The sequence below is a fragment of the Sinocyclocheilus anshuiensis genome, unplaced genomic scaffold, assembly GCF_001515605.1.
Source record: "Sinocyclocheilus anshuiensis isolate Anshui unplaced genomic scaffold, SAMN03320099.WGS_v1.1 scaffold135, whole genome shotgun sequence".
NCBI lineage: Eukaryota > Metazoa > Chordata > Actinopteri > Cypriniformes > Cyprinidae > Sinocyclocheilus > Sinocyclocheilus anshuiensis.
The window spans coordinates 468,258-490,444 of record NW_015552564.1 but is presented as its reverse complement, the minus strand read 5'-3'; positions in this window follow the sequence as shown (position 1 = coordinate 490,444).

Sequence of the window (22,187 nt, the reverse complement as noted above, 5' to 3'; positions counted from 1 at the left end):
TATATATACCTACTAAAGTGAGAACTAAATGAAAATGTATAAGTTAACTAAACTATAATGAACTATAATAGTTTACATTTATATTAAATGCAGTTAATTGAACTTAAGTCAACATTTTTTGACTTAAATATTTTTTTATATGTAATTTCATGATAAGCATTTATGGTAAACTAAAATAAACTTTAATAGCATTTATATTGAAATGTATATGTCATGTATTTAAACATATTTGTAATTACACATTTGTAATGATGCAGCTGCAATTAAGTGCATTTAAAATGTATTAACTTTGAATCTAATAAAAAAAAAACACTTTAAAAAAAAAGTTACATTTTTATTAAAATGAAATACTTTAGCATGCTAGTCAGTACATTTAAAAAAAAAAAAAAAAAGATTATAAAAACAATATTTTAAAATGAACTTTTAATCTGACTTTATCACAAGGTGTGTTTTAAAACTATGCATAAATGTGATAAGCCATCGAAGTGTTTAAGAACACTTAAGCATCCTTTAACTTCATGTTAAATATCATATTATCTGCAAGTGCAGGAGTTTTTAAAATCATACTACTCTTTTAAAGTATGAAATACATTACAAGTGCATATTCAATACAATTAATGCAGAATATTTTTTTTTATTTTATTTTTTATTGATTTATTTTATATATTATTTATTTTCCACTGTTGTTTTGGACCCCATTGACTTTCATTGTATGCAGAAGAAAAAATACTTGAAACATACAGGTTTGGAAAAAAAACATAAGAGTTAGTAGTTGATGGAATCTCACAAGAAAAAAAAATATATATATATATATATGTATATATATATATATATTTTTTTTTTTTCTCAAATATTCCATTTATTTCCAGATATAAATTATATCTTGAACCCCAGATTTTCAGTGCAGTTTCATTCCTTCAGATCCCAATGCACAGGTACTCAAATCTGAACAAAAGGAAAGAGAAGGAAAACAGACAGAAAGCGCTCGGCTGTGGTACATAGCAGCACATTAGTAATGTAACTCTCTCTCGATCCCTGCTGCTCCCCTAAAACCCGAGCAGCCACAAACCTTATGGAGCAGAAAACTAAATGTGTATTTGTGTCCCACCCAGGACTGCCTGTTGCCTCATGAGCCGTTTATCTAGGACGGATGTCATGGCAGGGTCAGCTCCCTGTAAAAGCAATGAAAAGTTCAGCATTTGAATCTGAGAAGGTGTGATGGAAATAGACAGATTATTTCACCAAGACTGCATCAGCCACAAAACTGAGAAGTCAGTCTGTCAATGAGTTATAAACATGTGAAGGGCAAAGGTGAGATTCTCAAGCCAGAGACAGACAAGTTAGTTGTTTGTGATTTTGTGTAACTAGATATCTTTCCACACATGACTGTTTTTTTTAATGTCAGAAACTAGTGACAGTTATTCCAGGAATCAATGTTGTGTTTACAAAGATGCCTGGCCGAATGTTGCTGAATGTAATAGCTTTCGTGGAACTTGTACAAACCCCATATGCCCTTGACTTCCTGTAGTCACATGGCTCAGGTGGTTGGCTCAGAAAGTTCTGCACTCCAATAAACAATGTTCCTGTAACAGCCGGGCAACTTCCATCAAGATGAATGGGAGAGCTAACGAATAGCTTTCTCCAGCTATAATAGACCTGCTTGCTTTCCAAGCATGTTGCCAGATGGTTGGGGTTTGGCAAAGGTGAAAGGAAGCCATTGTTCTGTTGGGTGAGAAGGGAGAACAGTGGAGGCAGTGTCTGGGAAGCAGAAAGCACCTGTAGTCTCTCTGAATCCAGCCAAAGAAACCAGCTTCACATTTTACTGCCTATCCAGAATGATAAAAAGCCACAAGAACCTCAGTCAATGGGACATTAGCTAATTTTGTTTATGTGATTTTGAAAGGAAAAGAAAATGGAGAACACATCTTAAGTGCAAAATTATGAGTTCAGCCAAAGTGACTTAAAAATAATGTAAACAGTTTGGTTCCTTTCAGTTTCAACTTGAAACTTAGTTCCCGGGTTTCAGCATGTCCAAAATGTTGTGCAATATAGTTGCAGACAGTAAAATAAAAAAGAAAATATCAAAAATAAAAGTAAAACAAAACAAAATAAAAATGAGCAAAAGTCTGAGAAAAAAAACTGAGACATATATTATAGCTGCCAATTTAACCAATTTTATGGGGAAAAAATAACACGTTAAAATTATTAACACAGTTATCGCATATTTTTGCATCTTCAAAAGACAGAATGTCATATAGGTTTAAAATTACATGAGAGTGAGTAAATGACAGAATTATTATTTTTGAGTCAACTGTGCCTTTATTAGCTTATTAAACGCTTATTAATCTCATGGCATTATTCATGCAATTGTAATCGCAGTGTAAATGCATTCATTCTACCTCTGAGCTGCAATAAACTGTCTGTAAATATATCTAAATGCCAATTTCAGATGCAGCTTCTGGAAGAAGAAAAAATCATGGCCATTGTAGCCTAAAAGTGTGTTTATTTAATAAACTGTATGTCAAATTAAATACAATATTTCTATTTAAAGCTACTTTTTGTAATGTCTATTTGATGCTTTTCTCATTTAACATAATAATGACTTTAAATTATGGAATTATGGACTAGTGGTCATTTCTTAGTCAAATTTGATGTGCAATTAATCTGTGATTGTTTAGATTAATTAATTGCCACTATGTAAATAATTAGATTAAACATTTTAATTGCTATATAAATAATCAGTATTTTTAAATATAATTAAATTTAGGCATCACAGCATTACAATTGTATAGTATTATTAAATTATGAATGTTCTTAAGGATTAATTTTAAGTAAGTATTGGATTATGTTATGTAAAATAAAATAGGTAAAATTAACAATTAAATAGCCAGTACCAACCAATATATATCTAACATCAATAACTTATGTATGCATGCAACGGCATAAAAGTTAATCGATTTAAGAAAAAAAAGTGTGCATTTGTATCTTGATGCAATTATTTATTTACTGTATGTAGAATTATTAGATGCGCTATACTTTTATTATTTAGAAAGTGGCCAATATTTTATATGTAGATTGATTTCTCCTCTCTAAACAGTTTCTGAGGCGCCTTATCTCATCACCACTGCTGCTACATGAATATGACGTATCACAGCACTATGGAGACCGAGGCATTAGAAGTCAGAAGGCACTTAAGTTAATTTATGATTTTCTGTCTGTCTGAACCAAACAAATAAAAGCGAAATATCTGTACCATAATGAATTGCATAGCATCATATTTGTTTCACATTCCATTATATTGCATTGAATCGCTTTGTGTTGAATCGATTCGAAACTGAATTGCACTGCATCGTAAAGCTGCCTTTCCACTGCACACAACATTCGGACAAGACTGTCGCATTTCTCCCCCTAGTGGCAGTCGCACAGAACTTTCAAACTGGTCGTGCAGCAACCATTACCTCAGCTTATTCACCATGGTAAAATGAATAATTTTAATGAATATATTTAATGTATGAATGCATCGTCACAAATCAAATGACCCCCCAAATAAAAACATAGTAGGTTTTATGGGGCTAATCAATGTAAATAATGATTGAATAATTATAAAATAATTATTTCTGCCATAATTATTCTAAAGCACCATTTTACAGAAATAGTGTTTAAAGAATAATGTTAAAGTTAACAAAATATTGGTAATTCTAACCATATGCTCATAGTTTTTAATAGAATACATCACATCCGGTTGGGTGGTCGCATACGGTCTAGCCGCAGAAGTTCAAATATTTTAACGCATCCGTTCGCTTAAAAGCACTTGTCAATGTCAAAATGTTTGACATAGCCAGTCAAAGTGTAGAAGGCGGGATTTACTGTTCACAGAAGCTGAGCTGCGTGCCACTTGAATGCGAGCTGAGGTAAGATGTATAAACAGCTAAACATGACAAGACAATTCAGCAATATTTGCCAACAGTTTACGATCAAAATTATTAAACGACAGACAGTAATTTTCAGGGATATAAATTACTACTGGCCTTTTCGAATTACTCTGATTTTAATGCCATTTACGTTAATCGTCACAATGTAGCCTACATAGAAACATTAACGTAGTTTTCAGCAGACATAAGATAAGAGTGAATGTTTGTATGTCTATCCAGGCTTTTTTCCTTAATTTCACATGTCTAAGAAAATGTTTCAGAAAACTCTAAAATATTATTCTCAAACTTACGCTTGAACATTGTAAATCTGAAGATTTTCGTTTTCAATTGCTGTGATTATGATATATATATTATAATAAAAATATTATTTGCCAATTAGTTCACATGCATTATTTTGCGGTCAAAAGTTTGAAATAATTAAGACTTTTTATTTATTTTTTGAAAGAAGGCTGAATTTATCTGATCAAAAATACAGTAAAAACACTATTATGAAATATTACATTTAAAGGTGTTTTTTTAAGATATTTTCAAATGTAATTTATTTCTGTGATCAAAGCTGCTTAATTATTAAGCTCAATTATTAATAATGGTTATTATTTTCAGGTATTATTATATACCTTTTTTTTTTTCGGAAACTGTGATACTTGAACTTTTTCAGGATTATTTGATGAATACAAAGTTAAAGAACAGCATTTATTTGAAATATAAATAATTTGCAAAAAGTATAAATCTCTTACTGTCACTTAAATCAATTTAATGCAACCTTGTTGAATCAAAGTATTAATTTATATTTTTTTAATCTTACCCCAGACTGAATGGTAATGAATCACATTTTCCACAAAAATATTGGGTAGCACAACTGTTTTCAACACTGATAATAATCAGAAATGTTTCTTGAGCAGCAAATCAGCATATTAGAATGATTTCTGAAGGATCATGTGACACTGAAGACTGGAGTAATGATGCTGAAAATTCAGCTTTGCATCACAGGAATAAATTACATTTTAACATATATTCACATAGAAAAGAGCTATTTTAAATTGTAACATTATATATTTCACAGTATTACTGTTTACTGTATTTTTCATCGTCAAAAGAATTGTTATACTCTTTTCCACAATTGGAGTTCTATTCAGTAAAATGACAGGAGATGTCAAGCTCCTGCAAAAGGACAAATACAAATAAGGCCCCATAAAACAGTTCACATTCTGCACTACATTCCAAGTCTTTCCGACCAAAGTAGAACATTGTTATATGGACTAGTAAAGTAGTATGCCAGTCATGCATTAATGTCAACGATAAGCATTTAAAAATGTTAGTTAGTGGTGTTAAAAATTGCTCTGTGCATAATGAGCTGGTGGGTTTATGGTGTTGCGGACCGGGTGTGGTGGGCCACTCTGTGCCAGAAAGTCCAGGGCCACTTTTTAGCCCCAGTCTGCCCCTGGCCTCAGTTATGGAGAAGCACATCCCATATGCTGTCAGCCAATATACTGCTAACATACACTGCATCCCTACAAAACACTGAGAAAGTTGCTTTTTTATAGTAAAAATCTTATCTATGTGACGAGTAAAAGCCTAGATTTCAAGTTTGAGAAATAGTGTCTCTTGACTGCTTTTGAAGAAACCATGGCTGTGAGCAAAACCTAATTTAGAGTGAGAAACAGATAATTTGCCGAATGAATTAGCAGATGCACTAGCTCAACTTGTACCTCTAAAGAGAAAATATCTGTACAAGAGAAAAAAGACATAGTTCACACTTGTCCTGACCTGTGCTGCCTCAAAGATTTTTGAAGATGTCCCATTAGCATTCTGTGAAGAACTGAGTAGTTATTGAACAAATGTGCACTTGTTGAACATTACTTTGCCTCCTTAATCTGGCTCCACATTGGTCTCCATAGAGATTTTCCTCCCGAAAAGGTTACAAACAGCATCCTGATGCACTGTGTAAATAATATCAATACTGTAGGATACCCAGAGCCCCTGTGTCTCACAGCAAAACAGCCAGGTGAGTGTGGAGACAGCTGATTTTGTGTACCATTCTTTGCAAACCGTCTCTGTGGTCCAACAAAACCAATCTCATTCTCTGAGTGTGTATTGATAAGAACCCTTTCACCAAGCACAACAGACCCTGGCAAATGGGATGTTTACATAGGGAAATAGGGAAAAGGGGGAACCCAGAAATGCACAATGAAATCAAAGAAGCTAAAATCATTCCCATCTTGGTAAATGAAACTGCTCTCCTGAGTCCTGAGTGATTTACGCATAAAAATGAAGATAACGGAGAAAATTACAATTTAAGATACAATCAGACAGTAAAATATGGAAAATGCTTTATCTACTCGGTTTGAGAAAACTATAATCCCCCAAATAAGTTTGAGAAATGGAAAGAATAGTATATGCTTGCAGTAAGTAGACTTTATCTGTTTGTTTTAGGCACAGTGCCTGAATTTGGTCTCAGCATTATGTGAGATTTTTTAAACATATTCACATTCTCCAATAAGAGATATATAATGTATATGAGATTATTATTTTATTTTATTATTTTTTTATTATTATTATTTTAATAATTCTGATTCTGAAAGTGAATTGGGGGGAAAATACACATTTTAATAGCATTTTCTGCACAAAAACAAACTTTGCTTCCCCTAAAATATTTATACAGTATAATAAAATGATACTATACTGTATAGTGATACATGTGAAATATAAATATAGCAAAACATTGCTTCTGAAATAATGCAACTTGTGGCATTCAGATGTATAATAATATCTGAAGTTTTCTGATGCTTCAAGTGCCAGAAAGTGCCAGAAAGTCCCGTTTCCTTATGAGACTGCCTTGACTTACCTGATCAGACTGAGCCTTGTTCATACATCAGTATGCAGTATGTGCTTTCATAGCTCTTAATATTATGGTAATGTAATAGATGGCAAGTCCAGGCCGGTCTGTGTATGTATAGGCGATACTTTTCTTTACTGCAACAGGTGATTAGAAGTGCGATGTGGAATATATTAGCATTAATAGAAATGCATATGCTGTCTGTGTTGATGTTTGCGTGCACCATTTCATTCATAAAAATCTCTGTGATACTTTGATCTCGCTCTGACTGCTGTAGTGATTATGAAGCCATGAGAGTGCATGCATTAAACACAAGGTCTGACAGTAATCTTTTATCCTGTTCACCTTTGAGACACGGCATACTGAAGCAAGTTGAAAATTAGAAATACATTGTGGTCAGTTCTTTTAGTGTCCAGGAATGTAGTTTGAAACTGTAGTTTATAACTGTCTTTAACTGTAGCTGAAGTTATATTTAAAAAAAAAAAAAGTTAAACTATAGTCAAGCTATATTCAAAAAATAAAAATACACAAAAAATAATAATAATAAATAAAAATAGGTACAATGAAAACTAATAAAAGAAACTACACTGAATCTATTTAATCATTTATTCGGTTTAAAACTTCAACAAAAGAGTTTACAGCTAATACATCTAAAACATCATATATACATGTACCCTAACTTATTTAATTTAACAAATTAAATTCAGCAAAACAGCAATACTTAACTAAATAATCAGATATGGGAAAATAAGATCAAGAATGATTATCAGGTACTTGAATCATGTTTTGAATAATCTTTACATGTGTTGTTCGAATGAACAGATTCACTAGAATGATTCTTACTTTCAAACACTGCATACTTATGAGAGATGTTCACTAATGTTTTTCAAGGTATGAGAGAGGATTGTTCATGATTGTTCACATCTAATTATTTTGTGACTTTTATTAGACTTTTATTTATTTATGTTTTGCATTATGTATGTTGAAGGTCTCTTATGGTTATTGTTTCTTGTCTTACTCATTTGCCATTAGCTTTGTTAGCTTGTATTTATGTGTAAGTCATTTACAACATCAGGTGCCAGCAAAAAATAAATATGTAACATTATGGTAATGCTGCTATTAAGTTATGAAAACGTTAATTGTTAATGTTCTCAAACATTCAAAATGACCAGACTATCACATGGTAACACATTTGCATAATGCCCACATATGTTCTATGTTGGCCGGCCACGAACAACTTGATCAGACACTGTCGCTAGTTTGTGTGGTTAATATCATGTAGAGAAGACGCTGTGTCCTGCACTGTGAAAGTTTTTTTTTTTTTCACTTCCAAAATATTAGGCTGCAAAGAATCAGTGGTTAAAATTATTATTTTTTTTTTTTTCAATGTACCACAGCAGCACCCAATTATTATTTTTTTTTTCTGTCATTTTACTGACGACTGCTTCTCTAATATCAGGGAGTTCAGTGCAGGATTCACAAAACGCTTGCTCTTGAAAGATGGCTCAGTACCCAGTTTATTTGGACCAGCTAGCTCTACTGAATCATAACCTGTAATGATAAATAATAGACATTCGTATTTTCTATTGAGCGTTCAAAATATGGAACTACGGCAATAGGCGTATTGTTTCCAACACATGCTGTACGCGGTAGACCAATCACGACCGACTGGGCCATCTGACCAATCAAAGCAGAGTAGGCTCACGGAAAGGAAGGGTTTAGAGCAGGGATCCTCAAATCTGGCTCACGAGATCCACTTTCCTGCAGAGTTTAGCTCTAACCCTAATCAAACACACCTGAGCAAGCTAATCAATGTCTTCGGGATCATTCGTCTCGTTCCCTCGCGGAACCAGGGTTACATACGTAACCTGAGACGTTCCTCTTCAGGAACTAGAGCTGCGTCGGAAAACGCTAGGGGAACGAGAATGCCCTCGTTCCCCAGACTTCCAAATCTCTGCCTAGTGTATGATCCACCACTTAGCATAAGCTTCTCTGGCCGGAGGCCTCGGCCTCAGCGCACCGCAGGGGAAACGTGTAAGAAGAGGGTGTCTTCCCACTGAATGGCCACCGATAGGCGTGGTAGGCCGCAATGGCCGCCACGAAGCCCTCTAGGGTGGAATGGGTCAACCCTGCGGATAAACAGGCCTGCAGGATTTATGAGTTGTTCCTCCTCAGAGGCCACACCCACAGCTTCCACAGCTCCGGGCAGGGGCACACCCTCCGTCTGTGAGAGGAGATCTCTCCTGACGGGAATCTCCCATAGAGCGCCGTCGAGGAGAGAAATCAGGCCAGAACGGGGATACTAACAACAGACAAGCCCCGTCCTGGCGCACTCTCTCCAGAACTCCCGGGAGCATGTCTCACGATATGAGATGAGCTTATCATTGAATATTATACCATTTTGGTGACATTTATGAGGATTGGGGGAAGCTGAAAAGAACAGTCGGTTAGAACATTTTCCCAGAAATCCAGAATAATTTGAGCTTTTGCAAGCATGTTCAATGGAAGAGAGGCTTTTCATGCATTTTCATACAGTTCACACATAATAGCTCATGGTGTTATTAGAAAGCTGTGTGGAGTTTCACTATTGGTCTGAAAAGAGCTCTGGGAAGTGAAATGTTACTGAATACATGCTGATAAGATTTTGAGAGAACATGGGAAATATTGTTTAGATAAGGAAACAAAATCCCCAGATACTGTATTTAAAATAATTTGTGCAAATGCAGGTTCTTTTTTTTTCTGACATTGATGCATTTTTCTTTGATGGCCATATAAAGTAGCCATGTATTCTGACAAAATATGTTTTGATAATTAAATTATTTGTAATATTTATAATATTTGACTTTAATATTTATTTACTTTATTATTTTTAATAGAATTCTTTTGAAGTTCTGAAAAGTTGAGTTATATTTTTTTTTTGGCCACTCATGACCGCACCCCAACCGGTGAGGGATGCATCCGTCGCTAGCATACGCAGCGACAAGGAGCTCCCAGCACCGGGCCCTGAGACAAGAACCAAGATTTTCTCCACGTGTCTAAGGCACGTAGGCACCTCCGGGTGACCTTGAGCATGCGAAGCGGGTTTCCCCTTGGGAGAACCCCTTGTTCTTGTGCCACCACTGTAGCGGTCTCATGTACAGCAGGCCAAGAGTTATCACGTTGGACGCAGCTGAGACATACATGCCTGCATCGTGGTCGAATCCAACACCACGCCCAGATAAGTGGTTCTCTGTACTGGAGAAAGCACACTTTTCTTGGCGTTAAGTCTTAACCCCAGCTCTTTCGTGTCAGCGAGAACGACATCTCGATGTCGAACCGCCATCTGCTCAAACTGAGCTAATATCAACCAATCATCAATGTGGTTAGGTGCAGATCTAAAATAGGACGCAACCCCCCATCCTTCTTCGGAACAATGAAGTACCGGCTGTAGAACCTGGAGTCTGTCTCGTGCGGAGTGACCACCTCGATGGCCTCCTTCTTTAAGAGAGTAAATACTTCTTGTTCTAATACCAGAGCCTGCTCGGGACCCACTAGAGTGGGGGGCCCCGTTGAATCTAGGCGGACGAGAACCGAACTGGATTCTGTAGCCTCTTTCTACAGTACGCAGGATCCATTGAGACACATTTGGCAGTAGCTTCCACGCTGCTGCTCTTCCCCAGAGGGGCCTGCCCTCCGAGGTCCTGAGCCACAGCATCAGGACTCTCATAGCTGAAGTCTCCTTTTGAAAACGACGGCCCTCAGACCCCCGTCGTCTGCTAGGAAGACTAGACCACAGCCTGCTCAGGGCAGGACCCAATGAAACACACTTGGCAGGGGCTCCCACACTGCCAGGTGACCTCCTAAGGGAACCAGTCTTGCGAGACTGGCCTGTGGTGCGCCTAGAGCAGCTAGCTCAGTGCAGTGAAACAGCGGACCGGCAGGGGACGGCCGTACTAGCTGCTCTAGATACCTCCGTAGAGGTAGCGAGCCTCTTAGTACCGCTATGTTTACAGGAGGTAACTGAGAGAAGCGCTCGCCGTGCTCTCACTCGAGAAATTTATATCCCAAGAGCCCCTGTATATCTAACTTCTCATAGTCAGACAAATACTTCATTTTATTCCTCAGAATTAAATGCAATCAAGCCACCAGACGAGTAAATACGGTCTAGTGTAGTAAGATTCATATCAGAAACCGAAATGATGTAATATACGCGTTGCCTAGGCAGCGCGCGAGCTGCTCAGTCACACAAACAACATCAATCTCCTCAGAGAAAGAGGGCCGCAGCACTCACTCAGAGGGGGAAGAACCGCAGTGCGAGCGCTAGATCTAGCGAACACGGGTGGAGATAGGAAGAGCCGTCTCCAACCCGTCTGCTAGATCATGTGCGATCTCTGCGATCTCAGTCGCCGCCGTGCCTCAGCAGCAATGGGACTGCAATCGCAAGATCACAGGCACGGACACCCTCCTCGGAGCGTGCCCGGCGAGAGTGGAGCGCTTAACAGCGAAAAAAGCACAATCCGCCCCCCGAGAGCCGACTGCGCGAGCTCTGCTCCCTATTAATGCTGCTAATTATAATATCAGGCATAATATGGCGGAAAAAACACAATCCGCCCCCCGAGAGCCGACTGCACGAGCTCCGCTCCCCATTAATGCTGCTCATTATAATATCAGGCATAATATGCTTGTGTAACTGATGCTTGTGCAACTGGTGAGCTCTTTGACGCCCTCCGTATCAATCTCCTCAGAGAAAGACAGGCGGAGCGTCGCGCCCTCTCCCCGGTGGGAAGGACCGCAGCACGGGCTTCCGAAACCCCGAGAGCGGGCGCCGGATCTAGCGATTAGGAAGCAGATCCATACGCGAAACCCACGAGCACAGCCGCTGCTCCGCCTCGGTGAAAGCGGGGCCGGCACCGCGAGGAATGCTAGTGAAGTCTCCCTCCTCAAAGAGAGCCCTCTGAGAGCGAAGCAAGGCAGTAACAACTGTGCTTCGCTCCCAAGCAAACCACGCACAGGCTGTGTGTATCCCCACTCGTGATATAACGTTTTCTTTGGGCAGGGAGGAACACACAACCTACAACGTGGCTTGCTCTCGCCCTTGAAATGCTTTGTCTTTGCATGAGCTTAGACATAGCTGGAGCTTATAGACTTTCACAATTGACAGACAACAATAAATATGACTGACACACACAGAGCGCTTCGCTGAATGACAGAAAAGCTGACGCTGGCTCTGCCGCACGTGCTTTTATAGCTTCCTGGTGATGACGTCACCCGCCCGTGACGTCCCGCTCAGCTATTGGACTGATTTCATATGTTATTCAGAGCGTGGTCACAGAAGGCGTTCCCCTAGCGTTTCCGACGCAGCTCGAGTTCCTGAAGAGGAACTGAGTGGTTATGGATAGGTAGATCCATCAAGCCACTCCCATAATAGCTGTCAGCACTCAAATTAATGCACGACTCTACATTATCTGTATAGCAGTGTAAGACTCGAATACAATTATGAAGTAATAATTTTATGCCGAACACCAGCTAACTGAGTTAGCGACGTACGAAGAACGGGCCCCTGGTTTCACATACACGCAAACATATCCACTCCATCTCCATCCCAGACAGTGATCCACGCTGAGCATAACCACACACACATATATTTTGAAGTTGTCCTTCGTTTTCTTTTGGTTTTGTTTCGTGTTGTAAATACTTACCTATGTTCAGTGTTTGTTTGCGTCTGTTTAGTCAGTCTTTTGTGTTGCTCTCCTTCCATCGGCTGGCCAACCCAAACGCCACCCAGCGGCCTGGCTATATATTGCCAGAGTTACGTTGCACTGGCGTGAAGCAACCGGAAGCTGACTCGTTCATTGTTTGTCTTAAAGTGGAAATGGGAAATGTTGCATTGTTGTAATCTGTTTATTTCTGTTATATTTGTATATATTCATTTATTTTAAAGTGTGAAAACATGTAAACATGGAGTGGATGTTATATTTATATGTATATTCATGTGTTGTTGTAAATATGTACATACCCTTTTATACTTACCTCTTTATTTGGTCAACCTGGTTTAATCTGAGGGGGCGGGCTTGGGCTATAAAAGAAAGCCCCAAACCAGTATGCATTGGTCAGTTTAGCTGGCGAGCAAGCGTGCAACTGTGGTGCCATGAGCAATTACCTACAACAAAGTTTGCGTATATATATTTATCTGTTTGTTTTGTTCTTTTGTCCAGTGTTTTCTTTGTTACTTTGTATATAGCTTTGGTCGTTTTTTCTACTGGGACTGTTTCACCTCTCGAGCACTGTAAATAAATCCTTACTTTTCACTTAACATCTCTGCAAGTATTGCCATCATTTTTGGGGGATTTTTTTTTTTTTGTCAACTTTTTGGTGTGGGTGAACCCTTTCGCCTGACAACAGGCCTGCGAAGAACCGTTGTCTCACATTTGCTGTCAGAAGTGGGATGGCTACTCGCAAGACTGTGATGAGAGGCAGGAAGCCTAGGGTGGGGCTTCGCTCCCAGTCCAAAGCTGTGGCTGAGAAAGATGTGGCCTGGGACTCTGTCGACTCTACAGAGGACGAGAGAGAGGGGGATCCCCCATCCGTTCATCCCAAGTCCAGGTCACCTCAAATCAGACCCGTCTCTCCTGCTGCATCATCTGGAGGTGGGATGTATGCTGTGATGCGTGATTTTCTGATCGCTCAAGAGCAGCGAGAGCAGCGTTACCTTCTGAAGCTACAGAGTCTACGAGAGTCGATTCTGCAAGCTGTCCGGCCAGCTGAGAGGTCGAATAATGTCAAGAGCCTACGGACATAGCTCCCAATGCCAGCTCAGCACAGAAGTACAGCTTACCAGAGAGACCGAGACTCACCAAACGACATGGGGTCCAGCAGCCAGCCGACGCTACGAACAGAGCCGAAGTTGCCAGTCTTCCAGCAGGGGGAGGACATCGAGAACCTCTTGCATCGCTTCGAGCGTCTGGCTAGAACCTGGAGGTGGCCAGAGGACGAGTGGAGTTATCTTCTTGTTCCACTGTTAACCTGGCAGGCACTGGAGGCATACCTGGCTATGGATGAGGACAGAGCAGAGATCTACGCTGACATGAAGGAGGCGCTCTTGAAAAAGTTCAACATCTCTCCAGAGACCTACCGTCAGCGGTTCCGTGCTGTTTCTACTCCAGCTGGGGAATCACCAACTGAAACGTATCATCGGCTGCGGAACTTGTACTGTCGTTGGGTGAGGCCTGAGCTGCATACAAAGGATGAGATGGGTGAGACAATAGTTCTGGAACAGTTATTCTGTGTTCTTCCCTACGAGATCCGAGTGTGGGTGAAGGAACATGAGCCAGCAACTGGACTTGATGCTGCTAAACTGGCTCAGCAGTACATCAATGCTCACTGTGGAAGTCAGAGCTCTCAACCCACGAAAGGTAACTTTTAAAAGCTTTCCCAATGGCTCTGATGAACCTCATGTTGACTCAAATGTTGCACATGCACAGAAAGTAGCTCCAGAGTAAAGTCTTGTTTGCTATTACTGCCAACAACCGGGTCACAAGGCAACAGTGTGTCCGGTTCATAATTCTAAACTGACTGGTTTTTGCTATGTCCCAAGAGAGGAGGACATTGATGTGAACAATACACGCAAGACACAATATGTTCAAGTGACTTTAAATGGACAATGTTTGAATGCTCTGTTGGACATGGCTAGCTCTTTATCATTGCTCAAAAGAAGTCACATGTCACATGTTCCATTTGCTAATCTGGTCAATGTTTTTTTACATTGTGAAATACACCTGTTAGGCACTTTCTTTGGTTACTCCTTTATGTAACCATAGCTGTCAACAACAAGCAGATGTCATCAGGTGGTTCTCAAACTTCCTTGAGTGTTTCGACCCTTACCACAACACTCTCCAGTTGGTGGGTCAGCAGTGGTGGCCAAGTCACTGCTCATCTGCTCATGGCTTCCAGCTTTCTTCCTCTCTCTTGCTCCATATCCAGCATGAAGCTCGCTCAGCCTCCTCTCCCATCCTACGAGCAGCATGTTTCTTGCTCCTCTCGTCCATGCCTAAAGCTGACATCAGCAGCCATACTGAATTGGCAGGAAAGCCTCTACATCCTATTTCCACCGGAAACAGCCATGCCTGCCATCCTTTGTCTTTACACTCCTGAATTAAAGGCTGATACTTCAAGGCCTTCCTCTCGTGAGTACAATGTGTTCATAGGGTTGTGAAGCAGTACCGTCATACTGAAGTTAATGCGTGTGTACAAGGCCAAACGTATTTGTTGAATGTGGCTGTTGTTGATGATTTACCTGCTGACATGATTTGGGGAGAGACTTACCAGTGCTTACTGAACTTTTGCGTTCTACCCAAGACTTTGTAACCACTTCTGACCATGCTGATGTTGCTTGTCCTGTTGTAACACGAGCTCAGGTTAAAGCAGGTCTGCAGCCATTGCCAGACTTACACCATAGTCTGTTGCAAGGCGGGACTAAGGGCCCCAGAAAGACATGACGACTCGAAAAAGGTCTTGGTACCCCAGCCCCTGAGATCCAAACTAAGGGTCTTGACGTTCATGGCTGGAAGGTCCCAGAAAACATTGCAGAACTGCAAAAATCTGACGAGTCATTGAAACCACTGTTTGCTAAAGTGTTGAAAACATGCTGAAAAATACGTTGTCATTAATGATGTATTGTACATGCAAATAGAGGTCTGCTGCTTGCTGAGAGCGACTGTTTTTTTAGTCCCGCTCCCGCAAGGTTCTATTCCGCACCCACCCGCTCCCGCTATATATTCACTCTTTGTTCACCCGCTGACTGCTTAGAATAATTTTCTTCCCGAATCGTCTTGTCAAGAGTCTTGAATTTATTGACTTTGACTTGAATTTATATGAATTATCTTAAAACACAAAATTCGTTTAATATTTTATGCAACACTGTAGGAAAAAAAGTGTCAGAGAAAATAAATATGTTGTACAAAAATAGAATTTTATTAGTCTTGTCAGGATACAATTCGTTTAACATTGACAACACAATAGGGAAAAAGTGTCGCAGAGAGAAAAAAAATTGTAGGTTGTACAAAAATAGCCTATTAGCTATTTTTATTCATCTTGTCAAAATACTAAATTCGTTTGACATTTTTCTGTTAACACAGTAGGAAAAGTGTCGCAGAGAAAAATAAATAAATACGACTTTCATTTAAAATTATAGGCCAAGCAAAATATAAACAAAACCGAGTTGAACGTCCTTCAAGGACAGCACATCCACATTTTGCTCCATCCTTATTCTGCTCTGTCACTCATTGACAACTTGCCTGTTCTGTCTGAGGGACGTATATTTACCACAGGTACAGCCTGCTCTGAGCATCGTTATGCACATGCTGCGCACAGACCACACAAATAAAACGTGTGACGTTTAAAGCATGCGTGCATAACAGTCCTGAGCGCAAGCTGTACTGGTGGTCAATAAGAATAAAGCGCAGATATGCTGTTCTAAATGGAACGGATATTGTTTAGACCGCCCGCTCCCGTTCAAATTACACCAGAGTTACTGACCACTATCGCGTTTTATTCAGGAATTGAATCCCGCGGCTCAAAGAATCCGGTCGCAAGAGCCGCGGGAATGCAGACCTCTACATGCAAACCCCTGAATTCACTTGTTTGGTTGTCCCTACATGTTGTCGTCCCATTGTTTTACACTTAGCACACAGTATTCCATGGGCAGGACATATGGCACTACAGAAAACATACGTTCGCATAAGCTCACGATTTGTTTGGCCCTCCATGTACACTGATACACCTGTACACCATGTACAGATTTACTGCACCACATGCCAAAAAAACAGTGCTGTGCGCTGACAGGATAGAGCACCTTTACTTCCTCTGCCTGTGATATCTGTCCCTTTTCAGCGTATCGCCATGGACATTGTGGGACCTCTGGAAAAGAACAGTGCAGGGCACCAATACATCCTGGTCATCAGCAATTATGCGACAAGGTATCCTGAGGCTTTCCCTCTCCGTTCCAATACTATGCCCAAGATCATCAACGCCCTCGTCCAGCTGTTCTCCAGAGTGGGGATACCAGATGAAATCCTCACAGACCAAGGGACCAATTTCACGTCATGGCTGATGAAGCTACTGTATCAACAGCTAGGCATCACCGCGATCAAGAGCTGCCCATACCATCCCCAGACTGGTGGACTGGTAGAGCGTTTCAACCAGACGCTCAAAGAACATGCTCTGCAAGTTTGTCTCTGATACTGGAAGGGACTGGGACAAGTGGCTATCATTCTTGCTGTTCGCCTACAGGGAGGTACCACAAGCATCAATAGGCTTCTCTCCATTCGAGCTCCTGTACGGCTGGCGGGTCCAAGGGCCACTGGATCTCCTGCGGAAGAGCTGGGAGGCCGCTTCATCTGATGAAATGGCGAAGAATGAAAAGGGCATTGTCCAGTACGTCCTTGAGGTGAGAGACCGCCTGGAGCGCTACAGGGAGATGGCCCAAGAGAACCTCCGACAGGCCCAACTAGCTCAAAAGAAATGGTATGACCAGCACGCCAGAACCAGAGAGCTGCAGCCTGGACAAAAGGTACTGTTACTACTCCCTACCTCAACAAACAAGCTGCTGATGAAGTGGCAAGGACCCTACACTGTTGTTCACAAGGTGGGACCAGTGACATACGAAATTCATCACCCTGACAAAGGCAAGGCAACACATACTTACCACATTAATCTGCTGAAGGAGTGGAAAGAGCCACCCAGCAAACCTGAAACATCGCTGCTAATTCGGGAAGTGGAAGGGGATCAGGAGGACGAACAACCAGAGCCGACGGTGAGAGAGCCAGCACAGCCAGCAGGTGTTGATCTGCTTCATCTGGAAGAGTCCAAACAAGCTGAGCTGCACCACCTTCTGAACCAGTACCCGTCGTTGTTTCATCAGAGGCCTGGGCGGACCAACCTGGTACAACATCAAATCCACCTTCTTGATCAACACCTTCCCGACAGCGGCCGTACAGAGTACCCGAAAGGCTGGTGGCAACCCTGAAGGCAGAGATCGAGACAATGCTGGAGTTGGGAGTTATTGAACCCTCCAAGAGTGAGTGGAGTAGCCCAATTGTTATCGTCCCGAAGAAAGACAACACCTTGCGCATCTGCATTGACTTTTGAAAACTGAATGCCCAGTCAATATTTGATGCTTACCCTATGCCACGCATCGATTATCTTCTGGAGAGGATAGGCCAAGCCAAATACATCACCACCATGGATCTTTGCAATGGGTATTGGCAAGTTCCCCTAGAGGAGGCGTCCAGACCCTACACGGCGTTCCGGACTCCGCTGGGGCTATTTCATTTGACGTTTCTACCGTTCGGGTTGCATGGGGCAGCAGACATTTCGATGTCTGATGGACCAAGTCCTCAGAGACTGTGAAGACTGGTCAGCCGCTTATCTGGATGACGTTGTAATCTACAGTAAGACTTGGGAAGACCATATTCTGCAACTTGAAAAGACCCTGAGCAAGATCCAAGAGGCTGGCCTGACCTTAAACGTGGCTAAATGTGAGTGGGCTAAATCTGAGACCAATTACCTTGGCTACCACGTAGGAAATGGGGAACTGAGACCTCAAGTGGACTAGGTGGAAGCAGTTTGACGCAGTCCAAGACCGAGAACTAAGAAAGAGGTCCGGTCTTTCTTGGGGCTGGTGGGATGGTATCGACGCTTCATTCCCAACTTCTCCACCACTGCTGTCCCACTAACCAACCTGCTCTGCAAAAGTGTGAAGAGCCCCATTACCTGGACTAAGGAGTGTGAAGCAGCCTTTAACATCTTAAAGAAACAGATGTGTTCAGAGCCAGTCCTCAAGAGTCCAGACTTCACTAAGGAGTTTGTTGTGCAGGTGGATGCTGCTGCTGTGGGGATTGGAGCAGTCCTGGCCCATGGAAATGCGAATGAAGAAAGGTCCATTGCTTACCTGAGCAGGAAGTTGCTGCCAAGAGAGACTCGATACTTCTCAGTGGAAAGAAAAGGCCTTGACCAGCAGGTAGTACCTGAGGCTCTCCAATTCCCACTTATTCCCCAGGCCTTCCTTTTGGGCCTGGCGATCAAGTGGGCATTGGAGAGCCTCAGGTACTACCTGCTGGGAAGGGAGTTTATCCTTGAAACAGATCACAGAGCCCTGACATGGATCCACACAATGAAGGATCACAACTCTCGTGTGACCAGATGGTATCTTTCCCTGCAACCATACCAATTCAATGTTCGACATCGACCTGGCCCCCAGAATAAGATAGCCGACTACCTGTCTCGGTACCCGGTCAGTTCGCGGCCTGGAGAGGGGGGAGGTGATGTGACAAAGTGACCTGTCCCTGTCTGTTAGCGCAGCACATACACACCGCATCTTACCTCACTCTTCCTCTGTAATTCCCTGCTGAGGTGATGTGGGTGCACACGCACACCATTAGCATACTGGTTTCACATACACGCAAACATATCCACTCCATCTCCATCCCCGACAGTGATCCATGCTGCACATAACCACACACACACATATATATATTTTGAAGTTGTCTGTGTTACCTGTGTTCAGTGTTTGTTTGCGCCTGTGTAGTCGGTCTTTCGCGTTGCTCTCCTTCCATCGGCCGGCCAACCTGAGCGCCACCCAGCGGCCTGGCTATATAGTGCCAGAGTTACGTTGCGCTGGCGTGAAGCAACCAGAAGCTGACTTGTCCATTGTTTGTCTTAAAGGGGAAATAGGAAATGTTGCGTTGCTGTTGTAATCTGTTTATTTCTGTTGTTTTTGTATGTATTCATTTATTTTAAAGTATGAAAACATGTAAACATGGAGTGGATGTTATGTTTATATGTATATTCATGTGTTGTTGTAAATATGTACATACCCTTTTATACTTACCTCTTTACTTGGTCAACCAGGTTTAATCCGAGGGGGCGGGGCTTGGGTTATAAAAGAAAGCCCCAAACCAGTATGCAATGGTCAGTTTACCTGGCGAGAGAGAGTGTGCAACTGTGGTGCCGTGAGCCATTCCCTACAACAAAGTTTGCGTGTATATATTTATCTGTTTGTTTTGTTCTTTTGTACAGTGTTTTCTTTGTTACTTTGTATATAGCTTCGTCGTTTTTTTTCTACTGGGACTGTTTCACCTCTCGAGCACTGTAAATAAATCATCACTTTTCACTAAACATCTCTGCGAGTATTGCCATAATTTTTGGGGGATTTTTGTATTTTTTTTGGTCAACTTTTTGGTGTGGGTGAACCCTTTCACCTGACAACAGGCCTGCGAAGACCCGTTGTCTCACAGAGAGACTGAATCTTATAACTGCTTCGAGTGAACGGTTGAGAATCATAGGAAAATTAGGTTACATAAAATGCCTATTTTGAGAAAACGAAAGTGTTTTTTTGCATGCATGTAAACCTATTGTAGGAGACTCCCAAAATAATATTGGGAACTGTAAAAATTGCATAATAGGGGCAAAAAAATGTAAAGCTGAAAAATGCAGGAAGGCAATCAGGCAAGTCTCAATCCAGTGATATTGTAATTTCCTGTCTGCTGGGATACCTTCATCTGATCGATTTTTTTAGGGCAGCATAGTATACTTTGCTGCCTTTGATTTCCCACAATCCTGTGCATTCGATTCCATGCGAGTTATATGAAAATGCATATGAAAATGGTGTGGTTGGTGGTCAGTTGGTGTGTAAATGTACATTTTCAACCAACTTTTTCCCACTTTTGATGTAATTTCTAACAAGAAATTAGTATTATGAGTTGAGCATTCAATTAGTTATCACCAAAGCTCTCTCTGTTTTTCCAAAATACGCTTTTATGCACAAATGCAGCTTGCAATCATTGTCTGATAGGTTAGTAAGGCAACAAGTCTGCTGACTAAGCTTTTAAATCTAGATTAAAGACACATCTCTTTGACCAAGCATTCAAATTGAAACAACATACAGAACTACCACATTTTGCTATAAGTTTGATTGCAACATATAATAATTGCTGTTAATAATGTTCATCATCTGTTTGATTATGTCTTTAATTGATTTGTCCGTACATTTCTGCCATATGTACATTAACTTCAGAGTCACCACTGAAAAGCTACTACTAAATATATTGTAGAAACTTAATTTTCTGTGAAGCTGCTTTGCAACGATTTGTATCGTGAAAAGTGCTATACAAATAAACTTGAATTGAATTGAATAAGCTTTTAGACACAGCTCTACAGTTAGAAAGTGGAGCTACATTTACTTCCAGCCAGTTTGCAGTTTTTGTTCAGACCAATGAATCAAAATTCATACCAACCTTTTATGCACTGTCGTAGATATTACCTGGTTGGGGGTTGGCATCTTTCCTGGAGACTGTCTGTTAATATGTTAAACAATATTCAGTAAATCTAACAGTTCACTGGGATAAAACTTGGTTAGAGTAAACTATCTCATTGAGTAAACAATGAGACACTGTTGCTAAAGCAGCGTTTTATAGCATTCTCTTGGAGCCACATTCACACCTGCTGGGTCTGGACTGCTCTCAGGAGCGTCTTTTCACCAGATGGGCCACGTTTTTGTTGCTCTTTCAGCTCTTGGACCCATCAGCAGCAGAATACTATCAGGTTCTGATCTCAGAGATAAACTATATATCAAAGTAATGAGCATTCCTGCCCCGTAAATCCTCGGTTATTCACCATAGTCAGGTATTGCATAGGGCTTTGTGGCTACAATAGTCATATTTACTCCTGACAGCTTTAGGAAACAGTTCCCATAACATCATCTGTTGAGGCCGAGGAGCGACGTGACATCACAGCTGACTCAGTCCCGGAAAGGTCGGCATTATTTGATTTTGATGTTTCAAAATCTTGATGTTTCATCAGATTATCCAGTCCACAGTTGACTCCTTATTGTTTCTAGTGCATAAAAAATTGATGCGTCATGAATAAAGCCAAGACAATTGATTTGCTACTTTTCTAGAACAAAAGCCACCCCTTTAGAATGTTTTTACAATTTAATCTTAATATATATTATGACTAACACTTTTAATATAATATAATATACTTTGTATTGTATATATAATATATTCTTTTGAAAATATTGGGCTTTTGCATCCTCCTGCTTTGTCTCTATCAGTTCTTGGCCACTTGGCCTTTGATTCTTAGTTCCTTGCTTATATCTTTTTGACATTCGATATCTACTATCAGTTTTTGAAAGTATTGGAATTATTCATCAGAAAACATGTATTCTGTGAAAACAAGTGGCTGGTGTTAATCAGCAAAATCAGTGGAAACAACAGTTTGACCTTCTATTTTTTCCATTAATTAAAAATAAAATTTTCAGTCCATTACCTTACCAAAACAAATAAGCCAATTAATAAATTAACACACCCAAACAAATTCAAAACAATCAAATGGGGGGGGCGGAGATGTCAGGAAAGTGCCCTTAAGTGACTGTTTCGCATAGA